Here is a 23,095-nt window from a genome sequence, read left to right as displayed (position 1 = left end):
GAATGAGATCCTTGCTGGGTACAATAATCTGGGCTGTAGGTTATTTTCTTTCATCACTTTGAGTATGTCTTGCCATTCCGTCCTGGCTTGAAGAGTTTCTATTGAAAGATCAGCTGTTATCCTTTTGGGAATTCCCTTGTGTGTTATTTGTTGTTTTTCCCTTGCTGCTTTTAATATTTGTTCTTTGTGTTTGATCTTTGTTAATTTGATTAATATGTGTCTTGGGGTGTTTCACCTTGGGTTTATCCTGTTTGGGACTCTCTGGGTTTCTTGGACTTGGGTGATTATTTCCTTCCCCATTTTAGGGACGTTTTCAACTATTATCTCTTCAAGTATTTTCTCATGGTCTTTCTTTTTATCTTCTTCTTCTGGGACCCCTATGATTCTAGTGTTGTAGCATTTAATATTGTCCTGGATGTCTCTGAGATTGTCCTCATTTTGTTTAATTCGTTTTTCTTTTATCCTCTCTGATTCATTTATTTCTACCATTCTATCTTCTAATTCACTAATCCTATCTTCTGCCTCTGTTATTCTACTATTTGTTGCCTCCAGAGTGTTTTTAATTTCATTTATTGCATTATTCATTATATATTGACTCTCTTTTATTTCTTCTAGGTCCTTGTTAAACCTTTCTTGCATCTTCTCAATCTTTGTCTCCAGGCTATTTATCTGTGATTCCATTTTGATTTCAAGATTTTGGATCAATTTCACTATCATTATTTGGAATTCTTTATCAGGTAGATTCCCTATCTCTTCCTCTTTTGTTTGGTTTGGTGGGCATTTATCCTGTTCCTTTATCTGCTGGGTATTCCTCTGTCTCTTCATCTTGTTTAAATTGCTGAGTTTGGGGTGTCCTTTCTGTATTCTGGCAGTTTGTGAAGTTCTCTTTATTGTGGTGTTTCCTCACTCTGTGTGGGTTTGTACAGGTGGCTTGTCAAGGTTTCTTGGTTAGGGAAGCTTGTGTCGGTGTTCTGGTGGGTGGAGCTGTATTTCTTCTCTCTGGAGTGCAATGAAATGTCCAGTAATGAGTTATGGGATGTCTATGGTTTGGGGGTGACTTTGGGCTGCCTGTATCTTGGAGCTCAGGGCTGTGTTCCTTGCTGCTGGAGAATTTGCTTGGTATTTCTTGCCCTGAAACTTGTTGGCCCTTGTGTGGTGCTTGGTTTCAGTGCAGGTATGGAGGCATTTGATGAGCTCCTGTCAATTAATGTTCCTTGGAGTCAGGAGCTCCCTGGAGTCAGGGTTTGGACTTAAGCCTCCTGCTTCCAGTTATCGGTCTTATTTTTACAGTAGTTTCAAAGCTTCTCCTTCTACAGCACCATTGATAAAACATCTACATTAAAGATGAAAAGTTTCTCTACCGTGAGGGTCACCCAGAGAGGTTTACAGCGTTATATGGAGAAGAGAAGAGTGAGGAAGGAGTTAGAGGTGACCCAAATGAGATGAGGTGACATCAACAGAGGAGAGAGTGGGCTATTCAGTAATCTCTTCCTTATGTGCACTCCACAACTGGACCGCTCAGAGTTGTTCTTAGAGTTATACAGAGAAGAGAAGAAGGAGGAAGGTGGCAGAGATGGCCAGGAGGATAAATGGGGGGAATGAAAATGAGAGAGACAGATCTAGCCAGTAATCAGTTCCCTAAGTGTTCTCCACCGTCTGGAACACACAGAAATTCACAGAGTTGGGTAGAGTAGAGAGGGGTTAGGGAGGAGACACAGGCGACCTGGTGGAGAAAAAGGAGAGTCCAAAGGGAGAGAGAGCAGTTAAGTCAGTAATCTCGCTCCCTAGTGAAAAAATGGGTACTGAAGATTGGGTTCTTAAAGGTACAAAATTGGTAACAAATACTTAAAAGCAAAAATTAAAAATCTAGAATAGAGTTTGGAATTTCAAAAATACGATGTTAAAGAAAAGAAGAAGGAAAAGAAAGAGAGAAAAAACGAACAAACAAAAACAAACAAGGTCACGAAAATTATAAAGAAAATATAGGTACAAAATTGATAACTAATACCAAAAAGCAAAAGTTAAAAATCTAGAGTAGAGTTTGGAATTTCAAAAATACAATGTTGAAAAAGAGAAGAAGAAAAAGGAAGAGAGAGAAAAAAAAGCAAACAAGAACAAACAAAGTCGCATAAATTATAAAAAAAAAAAAAAAATACAGGTACAAAATTGATAACAAATACCAAAAAGCATAAATTAAAAATCTAGAGTAGAGTTTGGAATTTCAGATATACAATGTTATTTAAAAGAAGAAGAGAAAGAAACAGAGAAAAAGAAAAAGAAAAAAGAAAAAAAGGTCACAGAAATTACATATTAAAAAAACTATAGGTACAAAATTGATAACAAATACCAAAAAGCTAAAATTAAAAATCTAGAGTAGAGTTTGGAATTTCAAAAATACAATGTTAAAGAAAAGAAGGGGAAAAAAAGGTCAAAAAATTATAAAAATATAAATATATGAAGTTTGCTTTAAAAAAAATAGGGTCTTCTTTTTTTTTTGCAAAGTAATCTGTTATAAAAGTGGAAATTAAAGGAATAACAGAGGACTTAAAAATTTTTTTAATTAAAAAAATAATTAAAAAAAAGAAAGAAAGAATGATCATACAAATAGTAAAAATGTATCTAGGACTTTCTCCAGTTTCGTTGTGAGTATTGTGGGTTCAGTTCATTTCTGGCTAGTTCCTTGGTCCGACTTATATTTCTCAAGATCTATAGGCCCCTTCCTATGTAGTTGGTAGTAACCACAGGGTTTTAATCTATTGCCTGTAGCTTCCAAGGTGGTTCCCTCTGTTATAGCTTCTTCTGTTTGCTGGTCTCTTCAGTGTCTGGTTTCCGCCCTGACACAAAGGGGACGGTGGAGGACACTTTTTTTTTTTTTTAGGCTCACTTGTTCAGTCGTGCTGAGGGGAGGTAGGGAGGGATGCTGCAAACATATAACATTGGTGTGTGCTCGCAGTGCCTCAGCCACACTGGGTCTGCCCACCCCCCCGCCCCGTTCACGGCGCGTGTAGCCTGTCTGCCCACGCTGCTCAGGCTCTAGGTTGCTCCGCCGGGAACCATCGGTGGCGGGCCCTGGGCTGCCTGTACTTCCCAGGTCCAAGCCACTCAGGTTCAGGCACTCGGGTAGTCCTCAGAGGCTCAGACTCTCAGTTGGGCCTGTGTTTTGTGCCCTTCCCAGATTCGAGCAGCTCAGGTGATGAGGTGTTTGGGGCGCGCGATTGCTGCGACTTATCACCTCCCCGCTGCTTGGTTATCTAGGTGTGCACCGGCACACCTTCTCAGGCAGATGGTTGACCGTCCAGACCCCCAAGAAGTTTTAGTTAGCAAAGAAGCCTGCTTACAGTTTTATAGATAATGTCCCTCTGGGGCTGCAATTGTCCCCTTCTGGCTCTCGCTGCCTATCACTGGAGGGGGATGGTCTGCCGCCGGCTATCTCTGTTCAGTCCTTTGTTCCGTGCGCGGGCTTGGCGGTGTCATAGGTTAGGGCTGGCTTTTCGTGTGGTAGATATCCCACAGTCTGGTTTGCTAGCCCAAATTATTTCGCTCAGATAGCGCTCGGGGTATTCAGGCCAGATTCTTGCGATGCAGCCCGCGCTGCGCCTCCCTGCCCAGCCCCCGCTTGCTAATGGTGGATGCAGGCGTCTGCGCTGCTTCTCCGCTGGGGGAGTTACCGTAGGGCTCGCAATGTGCAGGTTTTAATTATTTATTTTTCCTCCCTGTTATGTTGCCCTCTGTGCTTCCAAGGCTCAGCACAGATTCAGCAGTGAGAAGGTTTCCTGGTGTTTGGAAACTTCTCTCTTTTTAAGACTCCCTTCCCGGGATGGAACTCCGTCCCTCCCTCTTTTGTCCCTTTTTTGTCTTTTATATTTTTTCCTACCTCCTTTGAAAGACTTGGGTTGCTTTTCTGGGTGCCTGATGTCCTCTGCCGGCATTCAGAAGTTGTTTTGTGGAATTTACTCGGCGTTTAAATGTTCTTTTGATGAATTTGTGGGGGAGAAAGTGTTCTCCCCGTCCTACTCCTCTGCCATCTTAGCTCCTCCTCGTGGGCTTCAAATTCTGAGCAAACAAACTGGTTTACAAATATCTTTTAAAATATGCATATGAAATGCTTTCAACATTTTCAGTATAAAATATTAAAGTAGGTGTCATAAGACGTAGAGTAACCTTGATTGCGACCCTTACTCTCACCCTCTCTGAGTCTTGGTTCCTCCATGTGTAAACTGTCTATGACTACCATGGGTCATGGAGTAAGGTTATGTGTAATGTATCCAGTAGAGGACTTGTCTCATAGAAAGATCCCAATAGACAGAAACTACTTGTATTATTACTACCCACCTTGTAATGTAGATGCAGTGGATATTAAATTTCTCATTTGTCCAGAATGGGCCATTGCCCCTTTCTGTTGAGCAGAAGAAGTGATTGATTCATTTTAGCACAGGAAACTAACATCCTAGTTAAGACTGGAGTGCTAGTCCCTCATTTTCTATCTCCAGCCATACTCTTGCCAAATCACGTGGTAGCAGTTATGTCATAGTAAAAGACAGAAATAAGACTCAATTAATATATTTACATATTTAATATTTATGGAGCACTTAGTCTGTGCAAAGCATTGTGCTTAGAGATGTGGAGTCTATACAAATAATTTAGTTCTGCAAGTATGTGGCCTTTAGAGACAATAAGATTTGGCTTCTGATCTTTCTTCCTCTCACAGATACCTGAATTTGAAAAAGTGAGATAAGCCTTGATATCCTCATGTTTAAAATGGGAATAATTGTATATAGAATATGTCAATCTCTGTAAAATCATAGCAAGTCTCATAAAGAACACTTGTTAATTTTATGCTTGCTATTTATTCTGATCTCAAGGAGCTTATAGTCTGTTAGGGTATATAAGAAATTAACATTAAATAAATAAAGAAAGATGAAATGAATGCCTATGGACAAAACAAATGAAGTACTGTTTTGAATAGTGGCTCAGATGGTAAAGCGTCTGTCTGCAATGCAGGAGATCCGGGTTCGATCCCTGGGTTGGGAAGATCCCCTCGAGAAGGAAATGGCAGCCCACTCCAGTATTCTTGCCTGGAAAATCCCATGGATCGCAGAGCCTGGTAGGCTACCATCCATGGGGTCCCAAAGTGTCAGACACGACTGAGTGATTTCACTTTTGAATGGGAGGACTTCACTGTGGGTCTGGAGGGAAAATGTAATTTAAGCTGGGCCCTATAATACAGATGGATTTGATGGATTTAAGGCATATGGAGACTTTAATAGACATTTTTGGCACAGAATTATGTTTCATATCAGACATGGGTTAGGTTTTCAAGAGTTCTTTACAGTAATATCTGCAAGTAAAGCAAATGAGGGCAGGAGAAGAAGGGGGTGACAGAGGATGAGATAGTTGGATGGCATCACCAACATAATGATCATGAGTTTGAGCAAACTCCAGGAGATAGTAAAAAACAGGGAAGCCTGGCAAGCTGCAGTTCACCGGGTAAAGAGTTGGATCTGACTTAGCGACTAAACAACTTGTAAGTAAAGAAATGCTCTGTAATTGGGTTAATGGAGATATTAGGAAGCCAATAAATTGTTCATGTTTTTCTTTAAAAAAAAAAAAAAAAAAAGAGCATAAAAATTAGAAAACAAGTCTCAGTTGTCCTCTCATATTCTGTTTTCTGACCCAACTTTTTCACTGAGTGTTGACTCCAAAGCAGTATCTGTTGGCACAAACAGTAATTAGATTCTACTTTTGCCTATTAAAGTATTGTAGGATCTTAAAAGGTCATTAAAATCATCATGAATACACATGCTCAGAATTAGGCCCCGCCATCTATCACTGTGGAATCAAACATGCTCTAAGTACAGGGTGAGATTTTCCTGACTTTAGCCAATATAATTACTTTTGTTCCAGGAACCAACAGGGTGAGGCTTGGATTGCTGTTCACTCTCCAGCACAGCCCCTGCTAACAAGTGAAACTAAATTGCTTTTCTCCCCTCTATGCATCTGGGTCCATCTGTGCAGGCCAAATAGATTAGCTTCTAATATCTCAAAACAGATGTTTGCTCTTGGAATTGGTGTGTGTGTGCAACATGTTCCATGAGTTGGTGGGAATATTCTGGGCTCCAGGGTGTGTAGAGACATCATTCTGGGTGGGGTGCTCCGAATAATCAGTGTGGGTGAGAGGGATGCTGGCAAGGGTTTGTTCTCCCTTGTGCTTCCCTCAGTAGGAGAACTCTGTGGAGGAAAGTGTGCCAGGAGGCTCCGTGAGTCAAGGTCTGGTCAGGAAAAACCAAAGCCATGCCAGCTATTTTGACATAAAGTGCATAGGAAATTGAGTGGGCAGGAAAAGGCAAAATAGGAAAAGCCATGTGACAGAGTAACTGCAGGAAGAGCTTGCAGTCCTCCTCCTAAGGCTTGGGGAAGGAAGGAAAGAAATGGACCTTATTAAGATGGAGAAGACGTGCAAAAGAAAAAAAAAAAAAAATGTCCGTCAAACTCTTGAAGACCTAACCCATGTCCAGTGTGAAATATCTCAGACCCTTATGATGGGAATGCTTCCTCCTGAGGCTGACACCTCAGAAACACAAGAAGTGACCCTGTAGAGCCGATGCTCAGAACAGCAACTGGCTAGTGCTGGAAACTGGAAGGAGCTGTGGTGAGCTGTTTCTGTGAGTCAAGAAAAATGAAAACTGGAGTTAACTGGCTGTCTTACATTTGCATGCCTTGGCCCCACGCCAGACCCACGGACTCAAAATCTTAGAAGTGCACAGCCCACGCATATGTATTTTTTAGCAATCTTTTCAACCACTGATTGATGTTGTCAACAAAAATGGGACTACTGTGCCCTCATCTGCTTTCCCAAAGCATTTAAAGATGTTCTAAACTGATTTACTATGTCTAAGAATTGTCTTTAGCTGTCCTGACCTTTCCAGTAATGGGTGGTGTAGGTATTTGAGCTGTCACCAGCCATAACTTTTCTCAGTGGATATCAGTTAGTTTCTAGTTCTGTCTGGATCACCTTGCCAACACTTTATTTCTAGTACTTGCATCAACCTGGTGAATGAGCCAGGGGTAACTAATTATTCATCCACTCAGTGCCTGTTATATGCCAAAAAATATACTAGGACCAGTCTTCCAACCTAGGTAAAAATCTACATACTCTTGGCCTCCTTGAAATTTTCATCTGTTAGGAGTTAGCCATTTACAATGAAACACAGTCATCAATATGTAATTGCAAATCTAGATAAATCTTATGAAGAAGAATAAAATGTTATAAGAATATTAGGTGGATTGGCTGCAAAAATGGCTCTAGTGATTCTACTCCCTCTAAGTACACAAATAGCAGCATGACTCTGCAGCTCCTGTCAATAAGAGATGAAGTCAGCTCAGTCCTTCAGAAGTCGATGTTCTGTGGGGTTGGAACCTTGTTACTGTTGGCCTCTGTGTGGATATGATCTCAAATGACTATACCCAACCAGCAACCCAAAGCTATTGGGTCTACCCCACCCAACGTGGGCAGAGTTTTCCCAGCATAGCCATCAGCCCTGTGGACAGCAGAGTTACAGTAGTTTTGGCTAGTCCACAGACACTGCAGGCCATGCAGCTACAGTGGTTCTTATGGATAGACTCAGAGCACAACTAACTCCCCAGAGATATGGCTAGACCGGTAGCTACAGTAGTAATCAAGGTTCTCGATCGTCTTACAGGCAGTAGCTCTCATAACCTGGAGATGGCTAGCAGGCAGCTCCTAGCAGCACCTTGGGAAGTTATGGTAGCAGTTCTTCCAGCAGTGGCTATGGTCAGCGCCAGAGTGGGATTGCTAGACCAGAGGATAAATGCATGTCTAGCATGTAAAGGAACTGCCAAAATATTCTCTGGTGTATCTGCACCATTTGACATTCCCACAGCAATGAATGGGGGTTCCAATTTTTCATATCCATGTCAACACTTGCAATTGTCTATTTCTTTTTTATTGTAGCCAACTCAGTGAGCAGGTATCTTGCTGTGATTTTAATTTGCTTCTTACTAATGACTACAGTCAGCCTTCTGTAACTGTGGGTCTGCCTGTTCCCATGGATTCACTCAACTTTGGACTGAAAAATCATTTTTATTTCAATGCAAAACTTGAATTTGTCTCATGCCAGAAACTATTTATATAGTATTTTCAATGATGTTTACAGCTATTTATGTGGCATGTACATTGTATTAAGTACTGTAAGTGATCTAGAGATGATTTAAAGTATACAGGAGGATGTGCATAGCTTATATATAAATATTACACCATTTTCTCTAAGGGACTTGAATATCCTTGTATTTTGGTATCTGCAAGTGCCCTGAAACCAATCCCCTCTGGATTCCAAGGGACAACTGTAATGGTACTGAACATCCTCCGTTGAGCTTATTTGTATATCTTTATAGATAAAGTGTCTATTCAAATTCTTTGCTCATTTTATATATGGAGTGTTTGTCTTTATTACAGTAAGTTCCCTACCTATAAATGAGTTCTATTTCATTCCCAGAGCATGTTGTAAGTCTACTTTGTTCGTAAGTCCAACAAAGTTAGCCTAGGTACCCAACTAACACAATTGCTGATATAGTACCATACCGTAATAGGTTTATAATATGTTCACATCTTTGAAAGTTTACAACTTGAAGGTTTGTATGAAGGGAACATACAAAAGATATATGTATGTATTCTGGATACAGGTCCCAAATAATTTAATTTAAATGACTTAAAATATGTTCTTTCAGACTTCAGTTCAGTTCAGTTCAGTCAGTCATGTCTGACTCTTTGCAACCCCATGAACTGCAGCATGCCAGGCCTCCTTGTCCATCACCAACTCCCGGAGTCTACCCAAACCCATGTCCATTGAGTCAGTGATGCCATCCCACTATCTCATCCTCTGTTGTCCCCTTCTGCTCCTGCCCTCAATCTTTCCCAGCATCAGGGTCTTTTCAAATGAGTCAGTTCGTCACATTAGGTGGCCAAAGTATTGGAGTTCCAGCTTCAACATCAGTCTTTCCAATGAACACCCAGGACTGATCTCCTTTAGGATGGACTGGTTGGCTCTCCTTGTAGTCCAAGTGACTCTCAAGAATCTTCTCCAACACCACAGTTCAAAAGCATCCATTCTTTGGAGCTCAGCTTTCTTTATGGCCCAACTCTCACATGACTACTGGAAAAACCATAGCCTTGACTAGATGGACCTTTGTTGACAAAGTAATGTCTCTGCTCTTTAATATGCTATATAGGTTGGTCATAACTTTCCTTCCAAGGAGTAAGCGTCTTTTAATTTCATTGCTGCAATCACCATCCGCAGTGATTTTGGAGCCCAGAAAAATAAAGTCAGGCTTTCATACTATAGATCATCTTTTCACTTTGCTGACTCTGTAGTTGCAAAGACAAAAGCTTTTAATTTTGATGAAATACAGTTTATCGTATTTTGTCAGTTGTGTTTTCAGTGTTATATGTAAGAAACCATTACCTGACCTGAACTCACCAAGTTGTGTTATTCTAACAATTTTATAGTTTTAGTTCAGTTAACTATATGATCCACCTGATATATTTTTGTGTATGATGTGAGTGAAGAGTTCAAATGCCTTCTTTTACAGGTAGATGTCCAGTTGTCTCAACACCATTCGTTGAGAAGACTATTCTTTTCTCATCAAACTTCTCACTTTGCCAAAAAATTGACTACAAATGCTAAAGTATATCTTGGAATTCTCAGTTCTACTTCATTGATCTATAGTTGACAGTGGCCTGCTCTGGGGTCAGGGGCACTGAATATATAATTCCTGGCATAAGTCCTTTTGAAGGGAATCACCATTACCTGTACCCTAGTTTGGCCACAGGGCAAACTTCAGAGAGGGAACACAGCCCCGCCCATCAACAGAAATTGAATTAAAGATTCACTGAGCCCCACACATCAGAGCAAGAGCCAGAATCCCCCACAGCCAGTCCATCCCATCAGGAAGCTTTCACAAGCCTCTTATCCTTATCCATCAGATGGCAGACAGACTATGAAACCCAACTACAGAAAACTAACCAAACTGATCACTTGGACCACAGCCTTGTCTAACTCAATGAAAATATGAGCCATGGCATTCAGGGCACCCAAGACGGATGGGTCATGGTGGAGAGTTTTGACAAAACATGGTCCACTGGAGAAGGGAATGGCAAACCACTTCAGTATTCTTGCCTTGAGAACCCCATGAACAGTATGAAAAGGCAAACAGATATGACACTGAAAAATGAACTCCTCAGGTCAGTAGGTGCCCAGCATACTACTAGAGATCAGTGGAGAAATAACTCCAGAAAGAATGAAGGGATGGAGCCAAAGCAAAAACAACACCCAGTTGTGAATGTGACTGGTGTTGGAAGTAAAGTCTGATGCTGTAAAGAAAATATTGTATAGGAACCTCAATGTTAGGTCCATGAATCAAGGTAAATTGGAAGTGGTCCAACAGGAGATGGCAAGAGTAAACATAGACATTTTAGGAATCAATGAACTAAAAGGGAACAAAATGGGTGAATTTAATTCAGATGACCATTGTACCTACTAATGTTGGCAAAAGTCCCTTAGAAGAAATGGAGTAACCCTCATAGTCAACAAAAGAGTTCAAAATGCAGTAAAGGGGTGCAGTCTCAAAAATGACAGAATGATCTCTGTTTGTTACCAAGGCAAACTATTCAATATCACAGTATCCAAGTCTATGCCCCAACCAATAATGTCAAAGAAGCTGAAGTTCAGTGATTCTATAAAGACCTACAAGACCTTCTAGAATGAACACCAAACAAAAATATCCTTTTAATCATAGGGGACTGGAATGCAAAAGTAGGAAGTCAAGAGATACCTGGAGTATCAAGCAAGTTTGGCCTTGGAGTACAAAATGAAGCAGGGCAAAGGTTAAAAGAGTTTGCCAAGATAACACACTGGTCACAGCAAACACCCTCTTCCAACAACACAAGAGATGACTTTACACATGGACATCACCAGATGGTAAACACTGAAATCAGATTGATTACATTCTATGCAGCTGAATATGCAGAAACTCTATACAGTCAGCAAAAAAAAAAAAAAAAAAAAAAAGATCAGGAGCTGACTGTGGCTTGGATCATGAACTCCTTATTGCCAAATTCAGACTTAAATTGAAGAAAGTAGGGAAAATCTCTAGACCATTCAGATATGACCTAAATCAAATCCTTTATGATTATACAGTGTAAATGATAAACAGATTCAAGGAACTAGATATGATAGACAGAGTACCTGATGAACTATGAATGGAGATTCCTGACATTGTACAGGAGGCAGTGATCAAGACCATCCACAAGAGGAAATGCAAAAAGAGAAAATGGCTGTCTAAGGAGGCCTTACAAATAGCTAAAAGGAGAAGCAAAGGCAAACGGGTGAAGGAAAGATATATCCATCTGGACGCAGAGTTTCAAAGGATAGCAAGGAGAGATAAGAAAGCTTTCCTTAGTTATCAATGCAGAGAAATAAATGAAAACAATAGAATAGGAAAAAATAGAGATACCTTCAAAAAAATTAGAGATATCAAGGGAACATTTCATGCAAAGATGGGAACAATAAAGGACAGAAATGGTAGGGACCTAACAGAAGCAGAAGATATTAAGAAGAGGTGGCAAAAACACAAAGAAGAATTATAAGAAAAAGATCTTATTGACCCAAATGTGCACGATGGTGTGATCACTCACCTACAGCCAGATATCCTGGAGTGTGCACTCAAATGGGCCTTAGGAAACATCACTATGAACAAAGCTACTGTAGGTGATGGAATTCCAGTTGAACTATTTCAAATCTTAAAAGATGATGTTGTGAAATGCTACATTCAATATGTCAGCAAATTTGGAAAACTCAACAATGGCCACAGGACTAGAAAGCTCAGTTTTCGTTCCAATCCCAAAGAAAGACAATGCAAAAGAATGTTCAAACTACCAAACAATTGCATTCATCTCACATGCTACCAAAGTAATGCTCAAAATTCTCCAAGCTAGGCTTCAGGAGTATGTGAACCAAGAACTTCCAGATGTTCAAGCTGGATTTAGAAAAGGCCGAGAAACAGGAGATCAAATTGCCAAATCTGTTGGATCATCAAAAAAGCAAGTGAATTCCAGAAAAATATCTGCATTTGCTTCATTGACTACACTAAAGCCTTTGACTATGTGGGTCACAAGAAACTGGAAAATTCTTAAAGAGATGGGAATATTAGACCACCTTATCTGCCTCCTGAGAAACCTGTATGCAGGTCAAGAAGCAACAGTTAGAACTGGACATGGAACAACAGACTAGTTTCAAATTGGGAAAAGAGTGTGTCAAGGCTGTATATTGTCAACTTGCTTACTGAACTTATATGCAGAGTACATCATGAGAAACACCAGACTGGATGAAGCACCAGCCGGAATTAAGACTGCAGGGAGAAATATCAATCGCCTCAGATATGCAGATGATACCACCCTTATGATAGAAAGTGAAGTAGAAATAAAGAGCCTCTTAATGAAAGTGAAAGAGCAGAATGAAAAAAGCTGGCTTAAAACTCAACATTCTGAAAACAAAGATCATAGAATTTGGCTCCATCACTTCGTGGCAAATAGATGGAGAAACAATGGAAACAGTGACAGATTTTGTTTTCTTTTGCTCCAAAATCACTGCAGGTGGTGACTGCAGGCATGAAATGGAAAGCCACTTGCTCCTTGGAAAAAAAGCATGACAAAAGTAGACAACATATTAAAAAGCAGATAGTTTACTTTGCCAGCAAAGGTCTGTATGGTCAAGGCTATTGTTTTTCTAGTAGTCATGTATCAGATAGAGAATAGTTGGACCATAAAGAAAACTGAGTGCTGAAGAATTGATGCTTTTGAACTGTGGTGTTGGAGAAGACTCTTGAGAGTTCCTTGGACTACAAGAAGATCCAATCTGTCAATCCTAAAGGAAATCAGTCCTGAATATTTATTGGAAGGAATGATGCTGAAGCTGAAACTCCAATACTTTGGCCACCTGATGTGAAAAACCGACTCAATGGAAAAGACCCTGATGCTGGGAAAGATTGAAGGCGGGAGGAGAAGGGGACGACAGAGGAAGAGGTGGTTGGATGGCATCACCGACTCTATGGACATGAGTTTAAGTAAGCCCCTGGAGTTGGTGATGAACAGGGAAGCCTGGTGTGATGCAGTCCATGGTTTCAGAAAGAGTCGGACAGGACTGAGAGACTGAGCTGTACCGATGTTAAGGAGTACTGTAATTTGTAGTAAAATTTGAAGTTGGAAAGTTTGTGTCTTCCAACTTTTTCCTTTTTCAAGATTGTTTTGACTATTTAAGGTTCCTTGCATTTTCTTATGAATTTTAGGATCGGTTTGTCTATTTTAGCAAAAAAAAAAAACCTACTGAAATATTTACAGTGATTATATTAAATCTGTCAACCAATATGAAGATTGAACCAAGTTGTGTGATCTGCCTGTTTTTATAATAAAAATGAGTTAAATAAGTCTTTTAATGTGTACTCATTTTAGATACTTATAAGTTATAATTTTGTGTCTTCTTGAAAATTATTTTAACAACAGATATGAAATTAGGGCTGCCATGAGGCTCAGCCCTAGCCTCTCAGCATTACTTACTCTATGCTTTTTCCTTGGCAATGCCATTCACACCTACAGCTTCAATTTGCCTCAATTTATAGATCAGTGCCTCCCAGATTTTTTTTCTCTAACTAAAGCTTCATTGTATAAGCTCCAGAGTCTTAATTTTACCTGCCTACTCGTCTTCTCCACTTACATGTCTCAAACGCACTTTTAACTCAACAGGATTGAGCTTGAATCCATTCCTTCAGCTTCCTGGCCTAGGTCCTATTCTACTATTGATCTCTATGCCATTAAAAGAGATCATTTTCTATTAGATTGCACAAGCCAAATACCTAAAAACCACAGATTACCTCCCCTCCTCTCTGCTTTCCTCTCCCACCAAACTCACCTTAGAAATCAGTCTAGCTACAGATTCAACTTTGCTGTATAAGCTACCATTATGTCTTCCCCTCAGTTCAGTTCAGTCAGTCAGTTCAGTCGCTCAGTCGTGTCTGACTCTTTGTGACCCCATGGATTGCAGCATGCCAGGCTTCCCTGTCCATCACCAACTCCCAGAGCCTACTCAAGCTCATGTCCATCACATCAGTGATGCCATCCAACCATCTCATCTTCTGCCATCCCCTTCTCCTCCCGCCTTCAATCTTTCCCAGCATTACAGTCTTTTCCAATGAGTCAGTTCTTCACATCAGTAGGTCAAGTATTGGAATTTCAGCTTCAGGATCAGTCCTTCCAATGAATGTTCAGGACTGATCTCCTTTAGGATGGACTGGTTGGATATCCTTGCAGTCCAAAGGACTCTCAAGAGTTTTCTCCAACACTGTAGTTTAAAAGCATCAATTCTTTGGTGCTCAGCTTTCTTTATAGTCCAATTCTCACATCCATGCATGACTACTGGAAAAACCAGAACTTTGACTAGATGGACATTTGTTGGTAAAGTAATGTCTCTGCTTTTTAAAAAGCTGTCTAGGTTGTTCATAGCTTTTCTTCAAAGGATCAAGTGTCTTTTAATTTCATGGCTGCAGTTACCATCTGCAGTGTTCTGTTCCATCTTTTAGGATGGAATTCCATCACCTCCACTAACTTTGTTCATAGTGATGCTTCCTAAGGCCCACTTGATTTCACATTCCTGGATGTCTGGCTCTAGATGAGTGATCATACCATCGTGCTCATTTGGGTCATTAAAATCTTTTTTGTATAGTTCTTCTGTGTATTCTTGCCACTTCTTCTTAATATCTTCTCCTTTTAAGTCCATACCATTTCTGTCCTTTTTTGTGCTCATCTTTGCATGAAGTGTTCCTTTGGTATCTCTATTTTTATTGAAGCGATCTCTAGTCTTTCCCATTCTATTGTTTTCCTCTATGTCTTTGCACTGATTGTTGAGGAAGGATAGACCACTGCAGTAGTCTTCTGACTGATTTTCTTGCATCTACTGTGGCCACCTTTCTTCTGTTCTCTCCATTATAGGTAGATTTCAAACATCAAGTCTGATCATGTCAGCATGCTTAAAAGCACCTAATGGCTTCTTCTGTCTCTTGCATCTTGTATCTCTTGGATAAAAATCCAACTTCCTCCTATAGCATAGGCCATGTACAGCTTTGTTCATGCTTACCTTTATACCCTCTCTTGCACCACTCTTTTATTCTTTAACCTTTATTTATTTTCTTATATATACAATTATCCCTCTTGCAACTTTTTTTCCTTCTGTATGAACCATATATTACCCACGTTTCCATCTAATAAAGTCCTTTGTACCTTTTCAATATCTGGTAAGTTTTTCAGCAAAGGATTTTCTGATTCCCCCTAGCCAGGCACAGTTTTATTATGTGCTTTTATAAAACAATGTCTCTTTCCTTGGGGTATCTATTAATCTTTATACCACTTATTTCAGTGAGTATTTGATTGTTACCCATCTCCCCACTAGGACAAAAATCTTCATTAACTCAGAGACCTGGTCTGTGTTGGTTAACCTGAGCAGTGGCCAGAGATCTTTCTCTTGCAAATAAGACATGAAAGCGACTTACGTTTTTTAAAAAGGAGAAGAAATGAAATAAATAAAACATTGGACTAATGTAACTGAAATTTAGATAAAATCTCAGATTCAGGTAAATCAGGGTTCAGGTATACAAATGGTGTTTTCTTCTCATTTCTTGGCTCAGTTTTCTTCTACAAGGTGCTTCGTTTTCAGGAAATCTCTTGCCATGTTTCAGAAAGATGTCTAGCGACTGTCCAGACTTAAGTTCTACCCACCTGAGCTATCCCACCAGAAAATGTTTCTCTTTCTTCACAGTTCCAGGGAAAGTTCCCAGTCTGATTCTCAGCGGATGGATTGGATCACACCCATTCCTGAGCCAGTTACTATGGCCAGGAACACTTGGCTCCTTCCAGAGCACAGGTTGGGATCAGGCTTACTCAGATCATGTGAGCAAGAGGTTAACAAAGGAAGAAGAGAAGAAGAGAGGGGTTGAATGCTGGATAGAAGAAGCAGCAGTAGCTCGCCTGGACCTTGTATGTAATCTGCCATATAACTTTGTCCAATAAAGCTCGCCAAATATATAAATAAAATAAGTGCCATTGATGTCAGGAAAACAAGTAATGAAAAGAAAGATGATGCTGGAGTAGCTTTGTTGAATCAATAAACTTGGACTTAAATCTCACTTTCATCACTTATTACCTGGGTAACGATAGGCAAGTTACTTAAACACCTTGATCTTGAGTTTTTTCATTGTTGAATTGGGATAATAATCCTTAACATCCAAACATTTCATAAGACAAATGCACTGATGAACACAAAGCGCCTATATTTGGGCTGGTGCAGAATAAGCCACAAAACTTCCTTATCCCTTCCTTCGCCTTCAACTTTCAGACTTTAGTATTGCCTATGTATTGATTCTTTCATCTCCATTCTTTGAAGTGGAGGCCACAGTTGTCTGGATCTGGGGCACTATTTTCCCTGTTTCATCTACTGACATCTCAGCATCTGCCAATCAGGCAGGAGACAGAAGAGAGAAATGGCTGAGTTTAAGAAAAAATGGGGGAAATGACAGGTATGAGTCAGATGAGGTTGACAGGCACACCGCATGCCCTGCTTTCTACACCACCCAGTGGAACCTGGAGCCAATAATATCCCTTTCTATTCAATTTGCACCTGGTTCTCAGGGAGCTGTAGCTTCGAGTTAGCACAATGAACTTGGCTGTATTGTTCTGTGCTATTTCCTCCTGCCCTCGCCTGAAACCACATTTCAATCAATTGCTAATGTCAGCGTGGGAGTCATAATCCTGGTTTAGTGATGCTGCAAGTTACCACATCTCCATGGGCCAGGGAAAGGAGTTTGACTGTCTAAGGGAGTAGACCTAAAAGCCAGACAAAGCTTTCTGTTTTCTCCCAGGCGGTGAGCTATAGCGAGATCCAGCCCGATCAATCTCATAAAAACCTTTCTTTTTGCCAGAGAAAAAGTTAACTCTGCAGCTAGAACCCCAGGCCAGGTTGTGAAGGCCTTTGAAATTTTCTGTGTACCTTATCTTTACAGACCACAGGGATCTAGCCTAGCAGCCAAAACCCACAATAGACTTATGCCTAAATTTTAAATGGCTTTTTTTGGAGTGTGAATTTTGAGGTTGTGTTAGAAGGCACATTTCTAGCCCATGCTATCAAATATGTCACCATGAAAATAGTTGCCAGTATTATACAGAGCCCAGAAGACAGACATCAACAATGCTTGTAGACAGGACAAATGAAGATCTAATTCCAAGTGACATGGGATTACTATTTCTGTGAGATGGGTCAGAATGTGTTCTGTGAGATGTGTACAGCTAATGGAGCATCATGTGCTTGTTAGTTAGTTTCAGCTTTAACTCTAATGATAGTGAATCAGCTTCATCAAAACGGCACAATCCAGGGGTGAGCAGTGGCATTAATCAGAGTGCACTCTACCAGAGAGGCAGCTGCTATAAACCCATCTCTCATCCCATTTTGATCACAGCTTTTCTAGTTAGTATACTGATTGTGAGAAACATTGGTGAAAATGAGTAGCTTGTTGAAAAGCATGAGGAAGTCCTAAAAAGAGCAGAATTAAAGGCAACATGTATTTTAGAGATGTTTCCAGTCGTGCATAAATAGGGAGTTTGAATACAACAAGTAAAAATGCCTTACAGTCATAGAGGGTTCAGTTCCTGAGCGATTCTATGCCCAGCTATTGCTTATGGAGGATAACCAATAAACAACAAAAGAACAGAGTCTCTGGAATGTTGTGTTGACTTTAAATGAACTATCAAGCCATGAATAGCCAGGACTTGTAGAAAGAGAGCTGTAACATCATCACATTTTTATAAAGGCTATATGAAGTGTTTCTGCTAAATTAATGTCCATATGTGTGGTGGACTTTGATTTGAGACTTGGTTTCATTATAACTTGGCAGTGAAGTCCTGGGTAACTAACTCTCACTTAAACTCTTTTTAATGGCTGCCATGATCTTCTTGGGCTTCCCAGGTGACTCAGATGGTAAAAAATCTTCCTGCAATGCAGGAGACCTGGGTTTGATCCCTAGTTGGGAAGATCCCCTGGAGGAGGGCATTGCAACCCACTCCAGTATTCTTGCCTGGAGAATCCCAGTGGACAGAGGAGCCTGACAGGTCCATGGGGTCACAAAGAGTCAGACATGACTGAGTGACTAAGCACAGCACATGATCGACCCAAAAGAACCTAAAGTAGGACATATTTCATTTAGTGTGGTTAATAACCAGTGGCTTTTAAAGAAATTCACGTGTTTCTTCTTTGTCAGTCTCTGTCAGACTGCATCATTCATTTTTGTCTTAGAGTCTTAATTCAACAGTATAGAGGAACATTTCCCTGGTGGTCTAGTGATTAAGAGTCTGCCTGCCAATGCAGGGGACATGGGTTCAATCCCAGGTCTGGGAAGATCCCACACACCATGGAGCAAGCCCAGGGGTCATAGTTACTGAGACCGCACTCTAGGGTCCGTGAGTCACAGCTACTGAACCAGCGAGCTCTGGAGCCTGGGCTCCACAGCAAGAGAAGCCATCGCTTTGAGAAGCCGCACACTGCAACTAGAGAGCGGCTCCCGCTCGCCACAGCTAAAGAAAGCCCTCAGGCACCAATGAAGATCCAGCACAGCCATGAGTAAATAAATAAAGTGTAAAAAATAGCATGGAGGTCTCAGACACAATAATTATTAGGGTGATAATTACAATTTGGTAAGAAATTGACATTTTTACAAAGCTGTATAGATTGCAAAGTACTTAGTTCTCATACAGGTTATCACACACCAGAAAGAGAGCTGAAATCAATTAATGATGGCTTTGGTTATTCTCTCTACAGTCCACAGTGTTCTAGCGTTAAAAAGGCAGGGCATAGGTATCAGATAGCAGAGGGCAAGGATGAGCAAGGACAAGCATACAGTGCTTTCCATACCCCTGCTGGTAACATCTCATTGGCAAAAGCAAGTCACATGGTGGGGTCAAGAGTCATAGTGACAGGGACCTGGGAAATCCTACCTGCTGGCTGGGGGCTGCCAAGGTAACCTACAGCCTTACGAAGGTATGGCCCCAAGATGGAAACCAGGGCCAGGGGGAAACCCAGGAGTGCTGCCCAAATCAGATCATAAGAATGAGCAGGAAGTAGCCCTTCTGCTGAGGAAGTTACTGGGGACACACTTCTTGCAGGCAGGAGCTCACTGTGTCCCCTTTGCCTGGTTAAAGCCATGAACCTATTCTTTTCCACTTTAAAAAAAAAAAAAAAGTAAACTCTTACTATACTAAGTCTCTGAGATTTCATTTTTCATTATTGTGGTTGTTTGTGGTATATTCGTTTATAATCGCAGCATAGTCAGGCCAATAGCATTTACAGAAATCATAACATTTCTCTTTGGAATTTTTCTTCTAGGTGGCTTCATGGTATGTTTTCTGGTCTCTAATTGTGTGTGTTTGTTTCGAGTTATATGTTTTTTCAGTAAATCCACATCTTGTAGGGGAAAAATTTTAAGATTCATAACCTAAAAATGTGTGCTTGAATCTTAGGTCTACTACTTTATAAGCTATGTGATGTAAATTATTGAGATTTTCTAAGAGATTTCTTCTAGAAAGCTGAGAAACCACCCCTACTTCATGTGGTTACTCTGAGGTCTTGAAAAGCATATGTGACAATAGCTATGAATTTTTCTCTTAGTTTATAAGATATGCAGATACTCATTGCTACTAGTATTCATTTGGAGCTTGCAAAATCAAATGAGAAATAAACAGTTCGTTGTTATTATTCTGGAGGCACATTCATTATATTTTCCCAATTCGAGCTTACTGGACTTGAATAACAATTTTCTAGCCAGGATTGTGGGTTCTTTGGGTTCGCAGACAGAGGGAAAATTCCTGCATGAGGTGCTCATATCCTGCAGGCAAAGTCCACAGTTCCTTCATGAAGTTCATAGGTTCTTTCACAACGAGGCTACTTCTCTACATTACCCCAGTCACCCCGTCACCAACTTATTTATGTCCCCGCCGTGTAGAACCTCCAGGCCTGGGTCTCCACATTGTTTCCCCAAGGACTGGAATCTTCCCACTGCTTTGCCAGACCACCTGCGCCTCCCTATACCAGGGAGGCCAGCTTCTCCTCATCACCCAAGTCTGGCTTCCAACCTTGCATTTTTGGGAAAACCTCTGCTGTCTCTCCTCCCAACCTCCAGGCAGAGTTAGTCACTCTCTTCCTGGGCTGGAATAGGCCCTTATACATTCTTCTTAAGAGACTTCATTTGTTTTGTTTACATGTCTGTCTCCCCAGGAAGATGCTGAGCTCTTGGGAACATGTCTGTGTTGCTCATCTCCACCCTTAGCACCTAGTGTGTTGCCTGGAATGCTAACAAAGACACTTAGGTCTACAGGGAAAATTTTTTTTTTTTTTTTAGCTTTCTATCCTGTATTCAGAAAATTGGTAGATGAGAATTACTGAAAATAACTTCTTGCTTCTTTGAGGGTTTTTGAAGAAGATTTGAAATTATGATACCCATTATATAATAGGTATCTTATAAGATACCTTATAATAGGTGTTGGTTCCAATTACCTATTATAAGATACCTTATAATAGGTATCTTATATATGTGTATATATATATATATATATATATATATATACATATATATGCTTGCTAAGTCACTTCATTCATGTTCAACTCTCTGTGACCCTATGGTCCATAGCCCACCAGGGTCCTCTCCATGGGACTCTCCAGGCGAGAATATCAGAGTGGGCTGCCTTGCCCTACTCCAGGGTATCTTCCTGACCCAGGGATTGAAGCCGCTCCTTTTATGTCTCCAGCATTGGCAGGCAGCTTCTTTATTAGTGGTGCCACCTGGGATATGTATTATATATAAGATACCTATAATACTTTCCCTTCTGGATTGGTGGTGAGTCTGAGCATAAAGTCAATTTTTCTTTACAAGAATCTAAACCACTTAGGAGAACTTGAAAAAAAGTATAGAGCTCAGATCCCCAACTTAGACCTTAAGAATGACTTTCTTTAGAGGAGAAGCCAAAGTATCTGAGGTTTCCAGAAACTTCTCCCAGTGATTCTAAGGCATATCAATTTTGAGAAGCATTGTGTTAGGCCAATCTGACCTATAAATTGCTGGTTCCAATTGCTTCAAGTGCTGCTTGCTGTCTAAAGGAGCAGAAACAAAAGTGTGCATTCAGAGGCAGGCATCCTCTCCCCACCTGGCTGCAGGTGCCCTGGCTCTCCCTGGAGAGTTACCTTATTTCTCGCAGCCTTTGATCAGGAGCTTCTTCACTGTGGCTGCATCCCCACTTCAAAGCTGGGAAATCTGATCAGCTCCTTTCTTTTCCCTGCACCCAGGGCCCAGTCGGGGCAGACTGCCTCAGCATTCAGCTGTGGGCCAGAGGCCGAGCTTTTGTGTCGTGCTTCTGTCTGACTCTCCCCCTGCACAACTGGTGCCAAATTGGTGCCAAAGAGAAACCAGGAGGGGAAATACAACCTTGTTCTAAGCTTGCCGCCATGGGTGTGAAATAACCACATTTAGGGTGCAGTTTTAAGACCAGTTTTGCAGCACTACATCTCCTAATCCCTGTGGCAAGTCGACCTGAGTTAAACAGCAAAGGTTCTTTATGGAAAAGAATCACTTGGAACTTCTGTATAAACTGCCTTTTCCCTGAGCTACTAAAATTAGTTCCAAGGTAAAACTTTGCAAAAGGGAAGATGAGAGATGGTCTAGACGTGGGAACACAGCAATAGTGTTCAGTATCCTTAGTAAATTACCTAATATCAGAAGAGTGGCAGGTGAAAGTCTAACTGCTTCAAACCCAGATTTTAGTCACCATCCCCCAAACTGCCCTTGCAAACTAGCCTAGAGATGAACCAAACTTTAAATGAATGCAAATATATCACAAGGTCATTAAAGGAACATATAATTCACACTTCTTATAATTTACCCATTTAAAGGATACAGGTCAGTGATTTTTATTATAATCACAGAGTTACACATTGATCTCCAAAATCTAAGTTTAGAACATTCTTATCACTCAAAAGGAAATCCTATACCCATCAGCTGTTATTTCTCATCTTCTTCCCCCTGCACCAGTGCCGGACAACTCTAACGTGATTTTTGCCTCTATAGATTTGCCTATTTTGGACAAGAGAAGTGGATATTGTTTATAGAAGTGGAATTATACAATCTGTGATCTTTCATGAACATTTTTCACTCTGGATGTTTTCAAGGTTCATCTGTGTTGTGGCATCTATCAGTATTTCATTTCTTTGAGTAATACCTGAGTTGCATGTATGGATATGCCACATTTGCATACCTATTCCTTCACTGACGGACATTTACAATGTTTCTATACTTTGGCTACTGTGAATAATGGTGCTATTAATATTCATATACAGATTTTCTGTTTATATGTTTTAATTTCATTCCTAGAAGTGGAATTTCCAGTTCGTATAGTAACTCTATAATTAACGTTTTAAGCAACTGGCAATTGTTTGGCTGCACCATTTTATATTTTCATCAGTGATGTGTGATTTCTCTGTATCCACATGTGAACTCATAATTGTTGATCATTTTTAAACTGTAGCCATTCTAGTGGGTGTACATGGATAACTTTTGGTAGTTTTTGTTTTTATTTCTCTAATAATTAATAATGTTGAGCATCTTTTAATTTAATTTTCATTGTCCATTTTTATATATTCTTTGAGAGAAATGTCTATTCAAATCTTTTGCCTGTTTTTAAATTTACTTCTTTGTCTTTTCACTATCAGGTTGTCAGTGTTTTTATACATTTTGTATACAAGTCTCTTATCACATATGTCATTTTCAAATGTTTTCTCCAAGACTAAGGATTGTTGTTTCACTTCCCTAATGAAAGCATTTGAAGCACAAAAATTTTTCATTTTGAGTCTAGTTTATTTTTTCTGTTATACTTTGGTATTGTATTTAAGAAAACATTGCCTAATCCGATGTCACAAAGATTTACTTCTATAAGTTTATAAAT

This window comes from Bos javanicus, chromosome 13 (genome assembly GCF_032452875.1).
Source record: "Bos javanicus breed banteng chromosome 13, ARS-OSU_banteng_1.0, whole genome shotgun sequence".
In the NCBI taxonomy this organism is placed as follows: domain Eukaryota; kingdom Metazoa; phylum Chordata; class Mammalia; order Artiodactyla; family Bovidae; genus Bos; species Bos javanicus.
This window is presented reverse-complemented; position numbering follows the sequence as displayed.